The 5,876-nt window shown below is 50.2% G+C and overlaps 2 pseudogenes; both read right to left on the reverse strand.

Moving 5' to 3' along the window:
- Window positions 1-1,228: 1,228 nt before the first annotated feature.
- LOC115071627 lies at window positions 1,229-1,347 on the reverse strand (annotated as a pseudogene).
- A 196-nt stretch (window positions 1,348-1,543) lies between these two features.
- Window positions 1,544-1,662, reverse strand: LOC115071628 (annotated as a pseudogene).
- Between the last annotated feature and the right edge of the window lie 4,214 nt (window positions 1,663-5,876).

The raw sequence follows: 5,876 nt of genomic DNA on the forward strand, positions 1-5,876 counted from the left end.
CTCTTCCTCCTCCTCCTCCTCCTCCTCCTCCCCCGAGGACAACATTTTCGTCTGCCTGAATCCACAAGGATACCTGTGTAGGGCTGGGTGGAAGCCTCCATCGTGTCCCTTCATCCCTTCTCAGGAGCCAGCAGGAGGACCCGCCCTCAGTCCCCAGACCATGCAGAGACCTGAACTGCCCAGGAGGAAGGGGCATCCATCCCCACCTGCCTGGGACCTGCCCCTGCTTCAGCCACCAGTGTTTCCTCCTATGCATTCCCACACCTCCCTGCCTTGGGACATTCCTTTCTAGGGGAGCCAGGAGAAACTCAATACTCCCTTTCCTCCTAGGGCAGCAGTTGTGCCCTGGAATTACTGAGGGATCTGTCCTGGAGGTGGGAGTGTGTGGTGGCAACTGCCAGTGCTCCAGACCCAGTTGTTATTTCCGCAGGGTCTGCCACCCTTTAGGCTCAGGAACAAATCACCCTTCTCCCTACCGGATATGCATTCCCCCGCTCCCCCATCTCCAGGTGGCGAGAGCCGTCAGGGTTTGGGGTGGACAGCTCCTGGTGGGTGCTGAACAGCTGGTCCCATGTGATAGGATTGCTGCTGGGCCCCTGCCACTCCCCAGGGCACAGGCGCACAGGGATCAGTCCGGGTCCCTGGTTGCTGAGATGAGGAGGGGCCGGGGTGAGGGTGAAGCTGGGGAAGTAACAGGAGAGGGCTTTTGGATGTGTCTGGGAGGGTGGTGCTGGTCTGTCTCCAGAAGAGGAGAGGGGCCCCGCCGGGCCGTCATGGCAGTGTCAGCCAGGTGCTGTTAAGAAGTCCCTGCGCCCCTGTACCGCCCCCTGACCTCACACCTCACCCAAGGAAGCATGGAGGCAGGCACTTCATGGGCATTTTGGGCGATCCGCCCCATGGGACGCCCGGCCCACAGTTACCCATGGCCCCTGGGCCCCTGGCATAAGGGCTTCAGGCGGAGGCAGGCCTCCACTAACCACCCAGACCCTAGGCTGGAGGGCACCCAGCAGTGTGTGGGCAGAAAGGACAGCCTTGCCCTGAGCTCTTAAGTGTGTGTGAGTTGGGCGGGAGGAGAAGTGATGGTCGGGGGAGCGCCTGAGCCCAGTGCAGAGGAGGCGAGCTGACCAGGGTGAGGGGATCTTGTGTGGGGATGGAGGGTAGTGCAGTTGTATCTTGGGGCGCTGACCTGGCAGGGTGCAAAAGGGAGAGACCGGGAGTGAGGCGCAAAAGCCTACAGCACCCGGTATTCCCCAGCGGAATCCCATCCAAGTACTAACCAGGCCCTACCATGCTTAGCTTCCGAGATTCGATGAGATCTGGTGCGTTCAGGGTGATATGGCCATAGACACCTGGCCCTGCTCCCAGCTGCCCCAAGAGTCTGCAGGGCGGCAGTGGCAGCGGAAGCCAGAGGGACAAAGTGCAAGGGCCAGAGGCCCTAGCCTGCTTGGCTTCCCAAATCGTGAGGACTTATGGGAGTGCAGTTGTATCTTGGGGTGCTGACCTGGCACGGTCCAAAAGGGAGAGACCTGGAGCAAGGTGCAAAAGCCTACAGCACCTGGTATTCCCATGTAGTCTCCCATCCAAGCACTAACCAGGCCCGGCCCTGCTTAGCTTCTGAGATCAGACCAGATCAGCCGTGTTCAGGGTGGTATGGCCTTAGATGACTTGGCCCTGCTCCCAGCTGCCCCAAGAGCCTGCAGGGCGGCAGGGGGCGACGGGGGCGGTGGTCCAGATGGACGCAGAGCAAGGGCCACAGTCCATAGCCTGCTTGGCTTCCCAAATCCGACCGCTTTGGGAGCCTTTCCGGAGGCCTGCTAGGAACTGCACCTCACTTTTCCAAGGTTCTGGCCTGTGTCTAATCCCAGCGCCGCCAGCACCTGGCTTGGCACCAACGCGCCCTGCTGCCCTACCGCTGGCCAGTGCCTCTGCCTGGCCCCTACAGCCACACGAGTGTCTTGGCCCTTGCGACACCACCGTCCCTCCCCCAACTCCGAACCCTTAGTGCCGCCCTGCCCAGCCCAGTTCACAGGCCTCCTGGGCGTGTGGGGCAGAAGGGAGGGCTTTGTGACATCAGCCACAGCCTTCAGTTTTCAGGCACCTAGCTCCTCTCCACATCCTCAGCAGCCTGGGCAACGGGGGCCCTGGCTGCCTCCCCCCCCACCAACCCCAATCCCCACTACCTCACCGTTTCTTTTCCTCTGTCTCCTCATCTGCCTCTTTCCTCTCTCCATCTTTCCCTGGGGAGTTGTCATCGCTTCCCTTTTACTTCCACCTGCTTCAGGCTTCACAGGTGGTGGGTGAGATGGGCCTAAACTCTGACACATCAGAGTGCCTCCTGGGGATAGGGGGCATCTCTCCTGGACCCCAACTCATCCACCTGGGTCGGGCCTGTTGGCAGGAAGCCAGGGTCTTTGCTCTCCCCTCACCCTCCTCCCCAGGGGACTGGGCTGGCACTGCCTTTACTCATGGGATGGGCCCAGGCAGGGAACACAGTCCTCTCTCTGGGTTCTCCACCAGGGTCTGGGATCCCTTTTGCGGGGGTAATCACAAAATATTATTTAAAATAATCACTCTTTTTAATATTTTATTTATTTTTATTTCATGTGTATATGTATATTGCTTGCATGTATAAGTGAACCCCTGTTTTCCTGTGCCTGTAGAGTTCAGAAGAGGGCATCAGATCCCCTGGAATTTGAATTATATGGACAGTTGTTAGCCACCATGTGGGTAATGGGAATTGAACCCAGGTGTTCTGCAAGAACAGCCACACCAGCCCTATGAAGGCACTCCCAGACCACTTCCAACCTAGCTCACTGAATACTTATCACCCACCATCCTCCCCTGGGGGATGGGGTGGTGTCCTGTGACCTCAACAACAGATCTTCTACTTTTGACAGAGTTGGTGTGATAGTCTGCTCCCAACCCTCCATATAGCACCTCTTACTCCCTCTGTGACCCCAGCCTCCGCCATCCAAGGACCATCTGTAGACCTAGTCATGAGCCTTCCACAGACTGCTGATAATCATCTTGGAGAACTGAATGAAACACAAATCAATCAGTGGGACAATGAAGGCAGTCCAAGAGGAAAGTTTATACCACTATGCCTATATCAAAAAATCTAATGATGCATCTGAAGTCTTTGGTAAAAAAGGAACAAGCAACATCTAAAAACAGTAGACAATATATTTTGCATATCCGTAAGTTTAAACTGCAATCCAGTTTTATATGTAATTATGGTTAATAAACCCCTGCGAATTTTATGTATCCAAAATCATAGCATTATGAAAAAGGAATGTTTGATTACTTTCTTGTTCGTTTTATTTTTTGTTTTTGATTTTTTAAAAAAATTATCCCTGAAAGCCAATGAATTCACTGAGCCTATCCAGAGAGCAGGTTTGAAGGGTTAGTAACACATAAATGGGTGACTGAACAGTAGCTCTAGTGGAAAGTCTTCACCCAGTGTGGTTAAGGACCTTCATTAGCCTTTTTAGGTTTATATATCTTCATTCCTCCCTAAGACCAAGAGGGCAGCTCTGATTAATGTGTTTGCTATTATTTCATAGGAAGGAATATCTGTTGCTAACATGTTCAATTGTGATGACTGTTGTAAGTAGGCACAGTTGAACTCTGTAAGTTGACAGGTATTTGGCTCAGCCGGTAGTATTGTATACCATTACCTTCTTTACAGAACTTAGCATGTAATTTACATACATAGCAAACTAAATATTAGCTGTTTACATTGTGGAATAATAAGACTTTGTCAGTTTTCTGGTAAACCTTGTAGAAAACAAGATATTAAAGCATTTTTTGTTGTTTTTGTTTTGTTCTTTTTGTTTTTGTTTTTTTTATCCTTTAAAAATTTTTATTTTCATTTTCTTTACTCTTTGAAAACTTATTGGTATATACCTGGATGATGTATAGAACTTAAACATTCATTCTGCAGGCCATTCTCACTTTTAGTCCCATCAACAACCTCCTGGTATGCAGATTCTCCTTTATTTGGTTCTTCATTTTCACTTATAGCATGATTTTTTTCCACACTATATGTGTTTCACCAATTATGGGGTGCGCTGGGCACCAGGTGTCGGGTGCGTGGGTATCTCGTGGCCTCCTGCGCATGCCTGGAAAGTCGCGGCGCGGGTCCCGCAGACTTCTCCGCCGTGCCACGTCCCGCGTTGCTGTCCGCCGCTTGAGTGCTGAAAGTCTGCTGCTGCCGGGGCTTTGCCCGGCCGGGTCCCGCCTGATTTCACCAGTGCACTTTCCTCAAGATGCGAGATCCACCGGCCGCTGGATCACGCGGGAAAGTGCGAGGTGGCTAAAGCTAGGTCTCCGTGAGTCAATGACGGAAGGATAGCGCCCCCCAGAGAGGCTGGATCACCGGCAGTAAGACACGGGGCTCAGCTTAGTCCGTGTTACAGCTCTTTATTAAATGTCTCTGCTTGGCTTCAGGTCTCAGTGTTTCAGCTCCTAGCTCCTAGTGATCCAGCTCTCTATCATTGAGGGAAGATTAGGATATTTTATACCATGGGGGTAGTGGTAAAAGCTTTAGCTGATAGGCACTTTGTGAGACATCCTATTTACATATGGAAGTGGGCTCCTGCCAGGCTGCTAGACTGCCAGAAAAATCACACAGGAAAGCATGGTATTTCCAGAGCCAGAGGCCATGTTTATGTTGGGGCATTGGCGGGCACTTCAAAAGGTGAGTCAGGAGGATGCTACGAAAAGCACTCTATTGTTAAAAGGAGTCCCTGCATTTACGCTGAGCCCGTGGGCTATCTGGTCATGGAGGAACTTCTACTTCACACAACAGGGGTCCCCAACATAATCCTAACAAAAACATAAACCTAGATCCAACCCTAAACCATAACCCTAACCAAAACTGAAACTTAATACTAACCATAGCACAAACCTTAAACTTGCCCTAACCTTAAACCTAAACATAACCCTAAAACTAACCCTAGCTCTAACCTTAAACCCTCCCTAAACTTAACCCTAATAATTACTCTAATCAGAGAGCAGTAAGGAATAGGAGCCATGCAAAACAAGGGATTGCTAAGCCAATAGATTACAAAGTTTTTGAGAGTGTTAACATTGGTTTCAACAACATTTGATTCATTTACAGAAAAACAGCATCTTTCCCAATATCATATAGGCCCCATGTTCAACAGTTATCAAGTCTAATGTTCTTTTCATTGTGAAGCATAACATCTGGCAAGAGAGTTCATTTGTTGTTGGAGAAACTCCAGGCTATCGGTCACGAATGTCACTGCTTGGTTCAGCTTGTCTCAGCCAAGGCAGGATCAGGTGAAGCTTGTCGCCATAGCAACATCTCCAGCATCCAGTGTAAGTTTGGTCTTTGCCAGCAGGGGGAAGAAGATTTTTTTCTCTGATGGCAGCTGTGTAGGAGAAAGGGCTTCTTATACCTGGAAGTACTAGTTCACAAAAGGTGGGAAAAGAGAGATTAACACAGCGATGTACGCTGTACTGGGGAGGCTTGCTGCTGAAAATGCAAATTAAATAATTAGTTGTTGGAATTCATTTAGATGATGGTTAGTGAAATCTTTTTCTGTTGGCAGCTCCTGGGTAGAGAAGGGTGATAATTGGTGCTGCTGTCAGTAGAAATCTATTGCTGGATGTACAAAAGAAAGCAATTAGACATTGGGGTAGGTGGTTTTGGTACTCTTGTCAAAAACAATTGAGCATAAGTGTGTGGGTTTCTTTTATATTGTCTCTGCTAGTCCCTTGACTTAGGTGTCTATGGTTATAGTGTGGTCAGCTCTGACACTTTGGAGAGTTCTCTGGCTTTGTTCTTTCAGGTGGTTTTGCTGATTTGTGTCCCTGTGCTGACTGTCAGGTGCATTTTACCATAAAGTCAT

Source organism: Nannospalax galili, unplaced genomic scaffold, assembly GCF_000622305.1.
Source record: "Nannospalax galili isolate Female #2095 unplaced genomic scaffold, S.galili_v1.0 scaffold961, whole genome shotgun sequence".
NCBI lineage: Eukaryota > Metazoa > Chordata > Mammalia > Rodentia > Spalacidae > Nannospalax > Nannospalax galili.